The following is a 16,042-nucleotide window of genomic DNA, read 5'->3' as shown; positions in this document are numbered from 1 at the left end:
AGGGCACGTGCCTGGGCTGTGGGCCAGGTTCCCAGTTGGGGGCCAGTGAGAGGCAACCAATTGATGTATCTCTAGTACATCAGATATTTCCTTCCTTTTCTCCTGCCTTCCCTGCTCTCTAAAAAATAAATAAAATCTTTAAAATATTTTTCAAAAAGACATGACATTTTAGATGGGTATAGATAGGTAGATACAGATACTGATTTTTTTTGTTTTAAATTTTTTTTAGATTTTATTTAAAGTGTCAGGCTGTATTTTTTAAAAAAATAATTAAAATTCTAATTTTAAAAAAGTTCTTCAGAGCAGGGTGAGCAGTTCATTTCCATTATTAATTCTACTTGTTATTAACAAGGAGACTACAAACGAAGAGAAAATAAAGAATTATGCTTCCCGGAGCTCTTCTGCACGCCGGCTCACTCCGTTGGGCCAACTCCACCCCGTGGGACGACCTGAAATGCTGAAACAGGCCCCCGAACCAGTCCCGGTCCGTGAGTGTCAGCATGGATGGGAAAAGCCAAGCCTTGGAGGTGCCAGAGACACGCAAACTCGGCAGCAGAACAGATAGTAGGGACAGGCCTGGCCCTGCCCCTCCTCCACACAGTTCTGAGGACCGGGGCTCAGCCTGCAGCTTGGCCAGGGTCAGACAAATCAGCTCCCCTCAGGAAGAAGTCAGTTGCTGACTCTCCACAGTGTCTCTCTGGGGGACCAATGTCAGCCCCCTTGGCTCCCTGAACAGGTGAGGGCTGGCGCCCTTAAAACACCCTTCCAGGCCCCAGGACCAGCCTGCTACGCCCCTGCTGTTGGATCTTTTGGTGCTCCCGGAAGTGATGCTTCTGGACGAAGCTCCTTTCACACTCGGTGCAGCTGCAGGGCTGCTCAGCAGTGTGGATGCGTGGGTGTGCACCAGCTCCGACAGGTGGCTGAAGCTGTCGCCACAGTAACCACAGATGAGGGAACTGACTTTTCCTCCAGGGCATGTGGCTGGACAGAGTAACCAGTCTGTTGGGCAAGAAGTTCTCCTGGACATGATGGACACCACCGAAACCCTCCTGCAAGTGGCAGTGCTGGTGGGTGACCAGGCTCACCCTGCAGCTGAAGTTTCTCATGCACACCTCACACTGATGCTGTTTGTCCTCTTGGACTGGGGCTTCAGCTGTGGCCTGCGCCTAAGGCTGTCCTCTAGCTCTGAGGCAGAGAGAGACTCCCACCCTGAGCGGGTCCGCAAATAGGTGGCCAGCTGCTCCTCACAGCGGAAGCTGATCTTGCACTCAGAAGGTTCGTAGGAAACGGAGGTATCCTTTTTCAGCTTCGGGCCATGCCCACATTCCTGACCCAGTTGCACCTGCCTATTACATTTCTGCTTCGGGGGGCAGCCCAGACCTCTGTCACTGCCAGGGTCTCTGCTGCCCTCAGTGGGCTCCTCTGCATTAGTGTCCCTGGGGTCTGAGTCCAGGAGGACAGGACTGCCCTGACTGTCCCAGAGCTCAGTCTGCTCCAGGGCCAGAAGAGCCTGCTCCTTTGCAGTGCCTGAGAATGCTTCAGGAAGATCCTCAGAGCATTCCTGTGGGCAGGCTCCAGCAAAGCCTTCCTCCTTCAAGTCACCCAGCATCTTGGCACCCAGCTCTGCTTCTCCTTCCGGCTAGCCAAGGACCTTCGAAGAGACCAGAGTCTCACAGTTGCTCATCGTCACATTTCTGTAAAGCTCCTTCTGCCAGTCCTCCGGATTCTCCTACTCCCGCTGTGAAAAACAGGCTCCGTTATTTTTGAGCGACCGGGACTGGCCTAGGGGCTCAGTGCTGCCTGGGGGCAGCCGCACGACCCAGAAGTTTCTGTTCTTCCTCAGGTTCTCCAAGTCCTCTAGCCACTCTGCAGCAGGCTTCCCAGCACAGCCCACTTGCTCTCCAGCTGGTTTCCAAAATCCGTGGTCATCGTCTTGAAGTCAGCCAAATTCTCAGCTGTCCCCGTGTGTCTCTCCAGGTTCTGCAGCTAGGCAGCCTGCGACTCCATCTTCCTCTCCATTCCCTGCATGGTGGCCGCCACTCTGTGGAGTGAGGTCTCTGTGGTCTGAAAACAGGAGCCTTCGTGCTCGTGGGGGCAACGTGGAAGGAGTCAAAGGCGAGGAGGCGCTTCCTCCTGTGCCGAGCCCACGCAGATTCCGCTGTGGCCTCCGGTCGCCTGTCAATAGTGGCGCTCTGCCTGACGCCCTTCCGACTGCCTTGAAGGCAGAGTTTTGTAAAAGAATACAACTTCATAAATCAGACACAAATCATTCTTATAAAAAGCAAAGTAAGCCCTGGCCAGGTAGCTCAGTTGGTTAGAGTGTCATCCCAATACGCCAAGGCTGAGGGTTCAATCCCTAACCACAAATTGATGTTTCTCTTACACTCAAATCAATCAATAAAAAAAAATTTTAAGGGCAAAATAGATGTGGGAGACAGAATATTCCCACTGAAATGGGAAAAAATAATAAACAACCAAAGAATGAGAAATTTCCACTGAAAAAACTAGGAAATAAGTATTTATTTTTTAATGTTGGGGCATTATTTGAGGTTTGTCCATAATCTTCCCTTATACTTTTAACATTTGCCTTCTGGCGTCCATTGATCAGGATGAGAAGTCAGCCATTAATCTTACTGTGGTTTGCTTGTATGTGATGAATCATGAATGACTCATTTCAAGATTTTCCTTTTCTTTTGATAGTTTTATTTCAGTGTGTCTAGGAATGAATTTCTGAATTTTAAGATGGGTATTGAAGGATGAATGGGAGTTTGTTCCCAGGAGGAGACAGACATAGTACAAATATTAAGACTAAAATCAGATTTTCTTTTCATCACAGTCAGCATCTATGCTAACTTAGCCCAAAACCGATTAAAATGTTTTGATCCAGAATAATCAGGCATTTATGCTGATTTCATCTGAAGCTACCTATATGCTTCTGTAGGAAGAAAGGAAGTATGGAAGGAAGGAGGGAAGAAGAGAGAAAGTACCTTCTGTGGTCCACCTTTCTGTATATGCTGAACAAATACAGCGTATGCTCAGCAGGATCAAGTACAAAATGCTGCTGACCACGTAGTCCTGGAAGACATGAGCACTGTAATTCTGGGTGTCTGAATGGAGCTATTCTCCGCGTCTATAAAAATGTCTAAGCGGTAGGCACAAAAATTAGTGTTTTACTACCAAGACAAAGCAGAGAACAGAGGCACTGATTATAAAAATTATAAAAACTTTTATAAAATTATAAAAAGTGTCATTTTAGTGAAATGATTAAAATGGTTTTCCTACTTTATCAGTTTGAATACACAGCAGTCGTCAAAACTTCCACAGACGAAGGGTCAGCTCACACTTGCTCATCCAACTTAGATTCCTAGATGGGGCCCACAGAAGAGCGTGAAAGCTAAACCAAGTGTTTTGAAATATGTTGCTCAAGTGCCCTTTTTTCCCATATGCTTCCTGTATTAGTTTCAGGGGGCTGTTGCACAAACACCGTCAACGGGGTGGCTTAAAACAGCAGGAATTTATTCTCTTAGCGGTCTGGAGGCTAGAACTCTGCAGTCAGGATGTCCACAGGGCCATGGTATTTCCGAGGAGTGTCTAGGGAAGAATCCTCCGTTCCCTCTTCCTAGCTCCTGGTGGTTTCCTGCCATCCTTCGCCCTCCTTGGCTTCAGGATGTGTCACTCCAGTTGCTGCCTCTTTCACAAGGCGTTCCTCCCTCTGTCCGTCTGTATCTGTGGCCACATCTTTCTCTTCATATAAGGGCACCAGTCATTGAGTCAGGGCCCACCTTAATCCAGTGTGACTTCATCTTACATTGTTTATATCTGCAAATACACTCTTTCTGAATAAGGTCATATTCACAGGTTGCAGGTGGACGTGAATTTTGGGAGAACATTTTCAACCCAGTATACTTCCCTTACCAGTGTTGGGAAGGAAATTTTGTGTTGCATGATTTTTCAGCTGTTCGCCTACAAGTAGTTGGCAGCAACCAGTAACATTTTTATTTAAAATTTTACTTCCTTTTGTCTGAAATCTTTGAGATGCCAGTAGCTCAGTTTAATGATTGTCTAGTCAAATTATGTTTTGTTTTTTCCCTTTTATGTGAAAAGGAGCTCTAGTTCTTAAACTATTCTCCCAAGGATCTCCCAAGGACTTGAGTGCTGGATGCGAGAATTCTCCTGCCGCAACCTTTAGGTGACCTGTGCGTACTGTGAGGGACTGTCGTCCTTCAAGTGCTGGCTGGCAGTTTGTGTTCATAGAGGTAGTTTCTTCTGTGGTTTCCCTGAGTTCCTCTAAATCACACCTTGTTTTTACTTTCAAAGGCTGCCGGTGTTTAAAATAAAAGTCTTTTGGTAAAAAGTAAAATTGTGTCCATAATAGATTTTGAGGCTTCCTTTGGAGTTCAAAGAATGCCAGCTTCCTTTAGCTCTGTTAATGATTACATCTATAAGTAGACAGGAATGAGCCTAAGGCATGTGACATTTTCTGCAACCCTCCAGGCTCTTGTGACCAACACATGAGGCAAAGGAGCCTTTAACTCCAGGAAGTTAAGAAAGCCATGAAAGAGGCTTCTTTAAAGAAATAAAATCTAGAAAACGTGAGATGGGAAGAAGGGACGGAATGGTTGACACAGGGCAGAGAGCCCTGTCTGAGACATTAGACCTGAAGCACTTGCCCGAGGGAGAAGAAAAAGGAACTAGTCCGAGAAGGAAGGGTTCTGAAGTCCAGAGTCCGGCAGATGTTTCTGTGTTGGGTTCCTGGTGACTTAGAGAGAGGAGGTGGTACCTGCAGTGAGGAAATACATGGGAAAATTCCAGTAGGGAGGGTCTGGTTGATTCAGTGGTCAAGGGGTAGATTAACTTGAACTGTTGTATTTCCACTGCCTGGCTTAGTGCCTGGTGTTCAAATACACCTAATAAATATTTTTGAAAGAAAGAAAACAAAGCTGGAAATGTAGTTTCTTAACTTGGGACAAACTGGTGTGCATTCTTTGTAACCATGCACTTATTAAGGCTGGAGATTACTATACCTTATAGTTGAGTTGTTCTTGTTTTCTAAAAAGTCTGCTGGGCCGATGTGGTATCTTAAGGAGGGAGCCGTGGGGAAGGGTGTCTGCAGGAAACGTGTGGGAGTAAGGACATGGTCTTCAGAGAAGAAAAAAATTTTAAGGGAAGTAAGAAGTTATCTGAAAGAAAACCTTTGGTTGGATAGTGTCTTGAGCACTATTTGTTTCTTTTTGCTTGGAGTTTTAGAAACTCTGAATACAGATGAACAATTTTTTCTATTTAAAAAATATCATTTGGGACCAAAAAAATCTCCCAGTAACATGCAGAGCCATTGCCAACACTATGTTTGAGTAGAAATGTAAGTAAATTTTAGGAGCTTTCCAATCAACTTTTACATGCCTCTCTTCAATTCTTTTTTTTTTTTTAATCCTCATCTGAGGATGTGTGTACTGATTTTAGAGAGGAAGCGAGAGGTGGGGGCGGGGGAGAGAAAGAGAAACATTGATCAGTTGCCTCCCTTTGGCACTCCTACCTGGGGATCCAACCCATAGATGCCTGACCAGGGTCAAACTTGCAACCTGTTGCTGTACAGGATGGCGCTCCAGCCAGCTTAGCCACCCTGCCAGGGCTCTTCACTTCTTTAACTCAACACAAAGTTTGGGGCTTGATAGGACCTAGGCCAAGGTGCAAGAAATTGGACAAGGAACCTAACTTTAAGGAACTCAGGATCTATGATGCAATAAGGATTTTATCGGCAAAATATGGGTAGTGCATGGATAAAGGCATCACTAGCTATGCCTGGAAACCTTTACTGAGAAGATTCAATTTGAGTTGTGTCCTAAAGGATGAGAGGTGTTTGCCTGTTCACTATGAACCTGGTCTGTTCTTCGCCTGCTTTGCACACTGGGAGTGATTCCACCACCTCTCTGCAAAACCGTTTCCTACAAGACTGAGTTGAAGATCAATCTCTTAATAATGACAACACTAGATATCAAATTTTATGGGCTATCACTAAAGTTACATTGAGTGAATGAGAAAAATAATCGTAGGTTTAAATGTATTATCAAACAAGAAAGAATTAAGGTAAATTATTATTATTTTAAGGATGTTACTTATTTATTTTTAGAGAGAGGGGAAGGGAGGGAGAAAGAGGGAGAGAAACATCGATGTGTGGTTGCCTCTCTCTCACCCCCTACTGGGGACCTGGCCTGCAACCCAGGCATGTGCCCTGACTGGGAATCAAACTGGTGACCCTTTGGTTTGCAGGCTGGCACTCAATCCACTGAGCCACACCAACTAGGGCGAATTAAAGTAAATTAAATAAGCATAAGTCAACATGTTTTAAAAACACAACAAAATAAGCCCAAATAAGGCAAAAAGAATTACTAAAGTCAAAATAGCTTAAAGGATAACAAAAATAAGAGCTAGTTCTCTTTGAATTCCAATAAAAATAGAAAAACATCTGGTAAAGTAAGAGACTATAAATATAATAATAATGAGAATTGGTTTTAACCACAGATACAGAAGAAACGTTAAACATAAAATACTATATAAAGTCATAAATATAAATGCTAATATATTTTTAAAAATACTAACAGATTGAGTGATATTACTTAAAAATTATAAACAAACAAAAGTGACTTAATTTTACATGTTTTCTTGTTTTGTTAGATTCATACGTGTTTCACTTTTTGAGCAATTTAAATTATGTTGTATTTTTAAATTGATTTGAGAGAGAGAGACAACAGAAGGGGGAGAGAGAGAGAAGGAAGGGAGAGATTTGTTGTTCCACTTGTTTACACATTCACTGGTTGATTCTTGCATGTGCCCCGACCTGCGATTAAACCTGGAACCCCGATGTATCGGGACAACATACTAACCACCTGAGCTACCTGGCCAGGGTAGTATTGTATTTTTAATTTCAGTTTCCATGTGTTCACTATAACTGTAGAGAAATAGGACTGATTTTTGCGTGCTTATTGTATATCCTATAACTTTGCTGAACTCATGTATTTATTTTAAAGAGATTTTATTTATTTATTTTTAGAGAGGAGAAGAGGGGGAGGAAAAGAGGGAGAGAAACATCAATGTGTGGTTGCCTCTCACATGCCCCTCATTGGGGACCTGGCCCTGCAACCCGGGCATGTGCCCTGACTGGGAATCGAACCGGTGACTTTTTGGTTCACAGACTGGCACTCAGTCCACTGAGCCACACCAGCCAGGGCTCCTTGGGATTTTTTACATAGACCATCATGATGCCTGCACAAAGTCAGAGTTTTATTTTTTTTCCAATCTGTATGCCTTTTATATCCCTTTCTTGCTTTATTGTGCTGGCTGGTTCTTCCAGTGCTCTCTGTAATAAGAGTGATAACAGCAGACATTCCTGACTTATTTCCAATCTTAGGAAGAAAGAATTCAGTCTTTCACTATTAAGTATGATGCTAGCTAGCTAGATATTTTTATCAAGTTGAGGAAATTTCCTGCTATTCCTGGTTTTCTGAGAGTTTTTTTTTATCATGAATTGGTATTGAATTTTGTGAAAGGCACTTTCTGCATCAATTGATACAATCTCTTTGTGTCGTCTTTGCTTAATTTATATGGTAGGTTACACTGACTGAACATCAAATGCTGAGTCAGCCTCACAACCCTAGAATGAACACCACCTGGCCATTATATCCTTCTTTTTTACATATTGATGGATATTTGCTGCTGTTAAGGATTTTTGGATGTATTTTCATGAAGGATATTGGTCTGTATTTTTCCTTTTTTGAACTCTGTCTGGTTTCAATATCAGGGTAATGCTGGTCTCATAAAGTGGGTTGGAAAGAGATCCAAACTCTTGTTTTCTGGAAAAGATTGTGTAGAATTGGTGTTAACTCTTCTTTAAATGTTTGATAGAATTCTCCATTAAAACCATCTGGACATGGAGGTTTCTTTTTTTTTTTTGAGACTTTTAAATTACAGATTAAATGCCCTTAAGAGTTATAGAGCTATCCAAACTATTTATTTTATTTTGGGTGAGTCATGGTAGTGTGTGCTGTTCAAGGAATTGGATTATGGAATATTTACTTAGTCTCAAAATACCACCCTACAGAATAGTTCTGGATGATAAAGAGGGAAAGAGTAATTTTACCCTGGAAAATGCTGATGCCTCAGCCAGTGGATCAAGGTTAACATCACTCGCAGTGGGCAACTCAAAGTCATGTACCACCTGGTGGAGGACAAGAGAAGAACAGAGCATCCCTTTTGTGCTGCCCCTGCTGAAGACAAATACCCTAAACCCAATCACAAGGGAATATCAGACAAGCCCAAACTTAGCAACATTCTACTTCGTTGTTCTTTAGTCTTCAAAAAGGTCAAGGTTACGAAAGCCGAGGAGACAGTGAGGTAGCACTTGGACGGGATCATCAGCTCTTAAGGACGATTTTGGGGCAAATGATGAAATTTGATAGGCTGCTGGGAAGCAGATGGTGGTATATTTTGATGTTAATTTTCTGATTTTGATGGTTGTACTAGGTTATATAACCTGGATGTTCTTGTTTGTAGAAACTACATAATATTTGGGGGTTATGAGACGTCAGATTGTTAATTTACTTTCAGATGGTTCAGGAAAAAAATGTGTTTGACTTAAAAAAACTATTCTGTACATTTTAAATAATTAAAAAATTTCGTAAATGAAAAATTTTCCAGCTAGTCTCTTCCCATTTTGATCACTCTGTTATTCTAGTGCTCCTAAACATTGATTAATATATTTTACATACATTTGTATTGAATATCATCTGCTTATTTGGAAATCTTTCTACTCGTGTATTTATTTCCTCTCTTAACAACCACTTATAAACGTTAAAGTTTTTGAGCCATGACTTATCTGAATAGTCGAATTGCCTCTTCCAATTGCAGTCATGGAAAGACTTGAAATCCTCTCTCTGAAGTAATATAATGGCTTCAGGAACCGCACCTGTGCTGATGGCTCATTCACACCGACCAGTGGCCCCAAGGATTCACAGAAATATGTGTTTTGGTGGAAAAATGGGTCACCCCAGCAACACACAGCTGGCCCGTCCCCCAGAGCACAGCGAAGCCGTGGAGACCTGAGTGAAGCACGAAGCGCCTGCGTCGGGCAGGGGGCCCACGCTCCCTGCTCTGCACCCTGTGAGGTGGGCACTCCGTTTCCCGGGGAGGGGGCCGGGCGCCGCAGGTGAAATGGCCTTGCTGAGATGTGTGCAGCTGCTGACCACTTACTTACTGTTTTCACTGGGAGTGCTGTTCCGAGGATCTGGTCTCGGTTCCAACTGGAAAGCTGAGAGGAAGGTGCGGGACCCTCTTGTGAGCAACCATGAGTTTAACAGAACGTCTTCCTGATACCAGTTCTTGGCCGGTGAGAGGCACGAGAACGGGCCAAGGGTGGTGCACATTTCTTCATGCCGGTGGTGTGTCAGCCATTCCGACATGTCTGTTTCTGTGAATGAACAGATTTCATCCTCAAACAACCTTTTGAGGTTGTTTTTCTTATCCTTGCCAGAGGGTATGCGTACTGAGTTCAGAGCGAGAGGAAGGGGGAGAGAGAGAGAACATCAGTGTTGGGGGAACATCAGTGTTGGCGGGGGTTGTCTCCCCCGCGCGCCCCGATCGAACCCGCAGCCCAGGTGTGTGCCCTGATGGGACGAGCCCGCACCTGCCAGTGCACGGCTCAGTGCTCCAGCCCGCTGCGCCCCCTGGCCAAGGCCCTTCCACGCTATTGTCCACATTCCCTCGAATCAGTTTTCTTTCTAAAATTCCAATCAGCTTTTCCTCTTTTGATTGCAGTCCTGAACTAGTGCCTTATATAACCCTGAGGATAAAGTCCAGACCGCTTAGCATGACTTCCAGGATGCACTGTGATTGGGCAACTTCTCTCAGCCCAGCCTCACCTTTAGCCTGTCTGTCCCCAAACATCTTATACTTCAGCTTCAATAAAATATTTGCCACGGCAAGTAGCCACAAGGGCTCAGACAGCCTCACGCCTTTACCAAGATCTTTCCTCTGCTTAGAATCCCAACCCCCAGCGAATGCCACGGCTCAGCTCCTCTGAAATCCCTGACACCCTTACATAGACACTAGTGCCCTTTCCTCTGCACTGTCATTGTTCGTTGTATGCGATGCCTTTTGCGGCTGCTCCCCCACTCAGTGGTAGTTGTTGAGGTCTCTCATGTCAGACCGTAGGTTCCTGGTGGCAAGGACCGTGTCTTTCCATCTCGGGGTCCCCATCTCCCGGCCCTCGGACTAGCACTGTATGGGCCCTCCATAAACATTTGTTTGAGTGAGTGGTGTTCAAAAAGATTTCTCTGAAGCACTGTCAGGTCTCAAAAGGCTTTTTAAAGTATCAAAGATTCGTCTCATAGACTCACTGAATATCAGAACTGGAAGGAACCTTTGAAATCATGTACTCCTATTTTTTCATTTACAGATGAAAAAACTAAGGACTAAAAGGGAGAAGAACTATGAGAAGAACAGTCACTTGAAATCATACACCAATTTGGAGGTAGAGCCAAACTGAATAAACCTGAATAAATGAGGTAAAGCCACAGAAGGCTTTTTTTCCCCCCCAGAGGAAGACCACACAGTAACATTTTAGGAAGATTAACTGGCAACACTGTACATGCCGGATGAATTGGAGGGAAGAGGTCAGAGACGCAGAGACCAACCACGACACAATAACAACGCAGGCATCGATGGATAACTGCTGGACCAGAGGGGCGGCCCCAGCGCTGGGAATGACGGGAGAGCGATTGCAGGGAAAGGACGAGCAGGCCTTGGGGTTTCATTTGCTTTGAGAGGTGCGGGAGAGAGAAGAGTTACAAAAACTGCAAGTCGGAGACTGGTGGTTGAAAGGATGACGGGACCATCGATGGAAGTCAGAAAGTCACGAGAGATCTTATTTCCGAGGGAAGACATTAAATCTAGTTTGTGTTGAGTTGAGGTGATGGTGGGATACCCAACGAGGCTGTGAGCAGTGGGAGAGGAGAGCGAGCCTTGTGTTTAGGCAGGAGGCTGACGTGCTGGTACGCAGTCACTGCCCCTCCTGGCCTGGTGGGACTCAGCAACTGCCCTCGGACCCCTGGTACCACCTGGCCCAGCAGGGGCCGCCGGAACTCTGCTTCGGCAAGACAGACGACAGCATCCCTTCTCATCACTTGGTGTCTGTCTGTGCCGCTGGTTTCCAGTACGGTTACCATTTCAAGAGGCAGAGACACTGGTTTTAGAGTCATAGCAAAGAGGGGCCAGAAGAGAGAAAAAAAGAGGGAAAGTGACTGGAACCAGAGCAGAGGCAACGCCCATGTTCAACACCCACATTAAGAAAGTAGCCCAAGAAAGAAGAAGGAAAATGGCGTGAATATTCATAGCAGGGTTGTTCATAATAAACAAAAACCGGGAATAACCCAAATGTCCATCGACAGACACCATGTAGCATATCTATACAACGGAGTTTTATTCAGCAGTTAAAAGGCAGAAGTACTGATAAACGCGACCGCAGGAGTCGACCTTGAAAATGAACGGCATGAAAGAAGCCAGACACAAAAGGCCACACACTGGACGATGCCACTGACACGAAGTGTCCAGGCCAGGCAAGTCTGTGGACTGCGAGTAGGTGGGTGGCCGTGAGGGCCCCGGGGGAAGGGAGGAGTGGGGGGGTGACCGCTCATGGGCCTCAGGCAACAAGGTTGAATGTCACCTGAGGCCTGTGCTCCTGGAAAACTGACATTGAAAGGCCTCTCCCTACCCTTCTGTGTTCTGGGAAACAGCTTATTGCAAGGGCGCACCCTCTCCCTATGACTCACAGGCGCCCCTTATTTGCCTGTGCCCAGGGCAGGCGTAGACCCTCCCTGTTCTCCTTTGTCTCGTAAATGATACTGAACTGCTTGTCCCCGCTGATCACCCGGAACAAAATGCTTCCTAACCAGACTTCGCTCCGGCCTCTCCCCTTCCCCCACGCCCCTGGCTGTGGCCCACTCTCAGCCTCAGCTGGCGCACAGCCCCTCCTGAGCAGGGGCTGACCTCAGGGAAGAGCATTCGCTGACCCACTCTCCTGTCCCCCTTTCACCCGTTCCCTGCACCTGCTCCTGTTTGTGTCGTCTTAGCTTTGTTTAGCCCTCTCTCGGCAAAAGAAAACTCCCTTTTGTTTGGCCTGGTGACACGCAGGTCCTGTGGGTGGTCGCAGCGTTCTCTCCACTGTGACAGACCCCTCCCCGACTGTGCGGTGAGGGACAGCCCCTTGCCTCCCGTGCAGGCGCATCTCCAGTAACGTCTCCCTTCACTGAGTCCGGGTCTGGTTGTTTTTTTTTCATTTGACAGGTGTTTATTTTGGGGGTGATAAAAAATGTTCTCAAATTGATTGTGGTTGCCAACTCTGTGAATGTACTAAAACCATTTAGTGCATGTTAAATAGGTGAACTGTATACTATATAAATGGTATCTCAATGAAGCTTGGGCTTTAAATGTTTTTTTACAAGTTTTAAAAGCTGTTTTAGCCCCGGCTGGCATAGCTCAGTGGATTGAGCGCGGGCTGCAAACCAAAGTGTCACAGGTTCGATTCCCAGTCAGGGCACGTGCCTGGGTTGCAGGCCATGGTCCCCAGCAACCGCACATTGATGTTTCTCTCTCTTTCTCTCTCTCTCTCCCCCTCCCTTCCCTCTCTAAAAAATAAATAAAAACCTTTAAAAAAAAAAGCTGTTTTAAAAATGAAAAAACAAGTTAGCAAATGGGACAAGAAATAAACAAAAATAGTACAGCCTCACAGAAGGCCACGAGGGAGGATCTCAAGGACAGCAGCGCTCAGTCCTGCAGAGCTCAGACAAAACCAGGAACGGAGAGAGAACTGGTAGAATATGGAGTTAATTAGTGACTTTTTTTAATGGTATCAGGAACCCATTTTTTAAAAAGATTTTTAAAATTTATTTTTAGAGAGGAAAGGGAGGGAGAAAGAGGGAGAGAGAGAAACATCAATGTGTGGTTGCTGGGGGTCATGGCCTGCAACCCAGGCATGTACCCTGACTGGGAATCGAACCTGCGACACTTTGGTTCACAGCCCGCGCTCAATCCACTGAGCTACACCAGCCAGGGATATTTGTGACTTTCGGTAGAGAGGAAGCCGGCTTTTTTGGATAAACTGCAGAAGTGTGAGCACTGAACTGGAGGCAACGGGTCCGCAGCAGCCGTTCCAGGAAACAATGAGTTTGAACTGGAGAGAATAGACGGAGCCAGCCTGGAGGCGGCCAGAAGGTAAGACCAGTTACGACCCCCAACCCCCGCAGTTTTTGTTGTCTCTGCGTCTGCTTTTGTTGTTTATACGTAAGATGAGAGACCAGTGCACGTCTAAGGCAAAGGAGAGGGAAGGCTTTATGGCATTTTCATTAATGTGTTTTCTGGATGTTTTCTGTGTGTTGGCCTGAGTCACTGCTTCTCTCAGAACAAGCCTGCTGTGTCCTGTGGTTGGCTTCTAGCACCAAATGATGCATAAACTAGCACCTAATGAATATTTTTATTGTTTGCTGGTTCAGGAAGTCTACCCTATATATTAATGTTTGAAAAAGAAAGGAAGGGATTTTTTGGGAAGAGAGATATACAAGCATCATAAGCACTTTCCATACATGTCAGAGGGACAAGAATAGTGCCCATAAATCTGGGGAGGAGAGCCCGTGGCAACTGCGAGCCAGCTGCTGAGGACTGGTTTTCTGTGTGGGATGGTTTGTTTCTCTCATGTGAAGACACGTCATTCATCCCAACCGTTTATTATTAACAAAACACACTGTCTCCCTAGGCTCGCTGTCAGCACAGACCTAACACGGAGTGGAACACATTACATGCCGTGCCCCTCACCCCTTGCCGAATCTTCCTAGGTACAAACTGATAAGGCAGAACCACAGCAAGAGATGAGCAATGCCTGCCTTACCCGCCCCCCCCAGCCTTGCCCTTTCCCACTTCTTGTTGCCACTGGGGGGACGGGAGAAAGGGCCCACCCTCCCTCCTCCTCCTACTAGAGAGCCTCCCCCTGTGAACCGTTCCCCACTCTCCCAGAAGAAGTGGCAACCCTCCCTGAGAGGCTGGAGGGCTCTCCGCTTTGTGTAGGGAAGTATTCGTGCATCTGCCTCTCCTGCTATGCTCTGGATTTCTCCTTAGGAAGGACTGAGCTTTCCTCATCCTCCTTGAAGTTCCCAGCCCAGTAGCTGGCTCGTGGCAAGCAGTCACACTTTTCTGAACACGTGGACGGATGGAGGAACATGATAGAGCGCTCTGAGGTTCCAGCGGCTGACACGAGCGCAACCTGTTCTTTTTCTGGGCCACAGGGTTGTTTGTCTCCACCTTTCTGTCCCTTCCGCAGACACTGCCTCAGCAGCTGAAAGCACACAATGGAACAGTTCGCCTTTCAGCAAACAGAGTGAGCAATGGAAAATGGAAAGCGTCAACCCTAAATGCAAGCGACGGCATGCTGAATGCAGTTCCAAGCGGAGGGAAACTGCTTATTTGCACTGAAACGAAGTCCTCTGAGAATTGTTCCGCTCCAGTTCTGGCTGTCCTGTTGACACCACTAGTTCACCAAGGCTTAGCACGCCCCCTCTCGGATTTAGCTGGCATTTAGTAAGAAGAGGAACAGTAGAGAAACATCTAAGTAGGGGTAGGGCCCTTTCTGCAAAATTCTTTGTTAATGAGGCATCAGATGATGCAGGTATTTACTAGACTACCTCTAGAACCTAATTTGACTGATCTCAAATACTGTCATTCCTATTTGAAGAGCAGAAATATTTTCCTGATGGGAAAGCTGAACCGGCATGGACTTAATTCCTTCAGCAAGTACACAGCCACAAAAATCAAGTCAACCACTAGAATTTCTCTTCAGCACCACCCGCCACCCCACCCTGCAACAGGGAGGTTTACATTGTAATCTCTAAACGTTCACTGAGAGAGAACTACTTAAATAAATACAGTGCATCTGTACTTTGGAAAACAAGACAGCTCCACATATACTGATATGGAACAATCTTCAAGATATATTAATGACTGAAAAAATGCTGAGCAATATATATATATATATGTGTGTGTTATATACAGAGACTTTCTATGGAAGACTCCACAAGACAATAGTAACAATTATCTCCTGGGAAGGAAATTAGGTGCTGCAGACAGGTAGAAAGAAAAGTAAAAAGAAACCTTTTCACTATATTTTTGTGTGCTATTCCCACGTTGTATCTTGCGTGTTACCCATGAAAATAACCAATTAAAAAGTGTAAGAACCTTGTGAAGGTTCAGTGAGTTTCTCTACTTTGTCGCTCTTCTTTTTTCTAGAAATTTCTAGAGTTTGTCACTCTTTTTTTTCTAGAAATCTTATCAATGCTCAGTGGAAGTAACTTAGACTGCCAAATACATTTTCTTTTAAATCCTAAAATAAATTGGCTGACCAATTTATTTTATGACCAATTTATGTCTAGCAGGCATATATATGTATAATTAAAAAATTATTATACATAGTTTTATATATTGTGTTTGACTTTATATGTCAGCTATGGTTTTATACTTGTATACTGGCTCATCCTACTTGAATCTCAAACAAGAAAGTCATTTGTTTCCGAGAAGGCAGCTATTGAAGCGTTAGGGGAGTGTTTTTTCCAACAGTCACTGGGACTGCCCGGGGCTACCCCAGAGGGCTCTCCGGCTCCGCCTGGGTTGGTGGATTTTCCAACTGGACTGATGGAGCCCCCGGTGTCCACCAAGCGATTTTTCCCTCTTCCTAACGATAAGTCATGCCAGAGTAGAACAGATCTTTTGCCAAGACCATCGTCTGTCCAGCTGGGGAAACCCAAGCCTGGTTTCCTAACTGGGGAAAGGTTTGCCGCCTTTCTGGGGGAAAGGGGGTGGTGCCGCTCCAGGGAACTCACGGCCCCAGTGCTGTGCTGGCGAGCACAGTGGGCTTGCATGGGCAGCCTGGACTCCCTGGACTCCCTGGGCTTCTGAGCTAAGGGTCCTCCTTGGTCCTGCTCCTCGGCACCCATTACAATCCAAAATACGT

The 16,042-nt window shown here is 45.5% G+C and overlaps 1 pseudogene; it reads right to left on the bottom strand.

Moving 5' to 3' along the window:
• Positions 1–265: 265 nt before the first annotated feature.
• LOC114503866 lies at positions 266–2,252 on the bottom strand (annotated as a pseudogene).
• Between the last annotated feature and the right edge of the window lie 13,790 nt (positions 2,253–16,042).

Source organism: Phyllostomus discolor, chromosome 8, assembly GCF_004126475.2.
Source record: "Phyllostomus discolor isolate MPI-MPIP mPhyDis1 chromosome 8, mPhyDis1.pri.v3, whole genome shotgun sequence".
Classification (NCBI taxonomy): domain Eukaryota; kingdom Metazoa; phylum Chordata; class Mammalia; order Chiroptera; family Phyllostomidae; genus Phyllostomus; species Phyllostomus discolor.
This window is presented reverse-complemented; position numbering and strand designations above follow the sequence as displayed.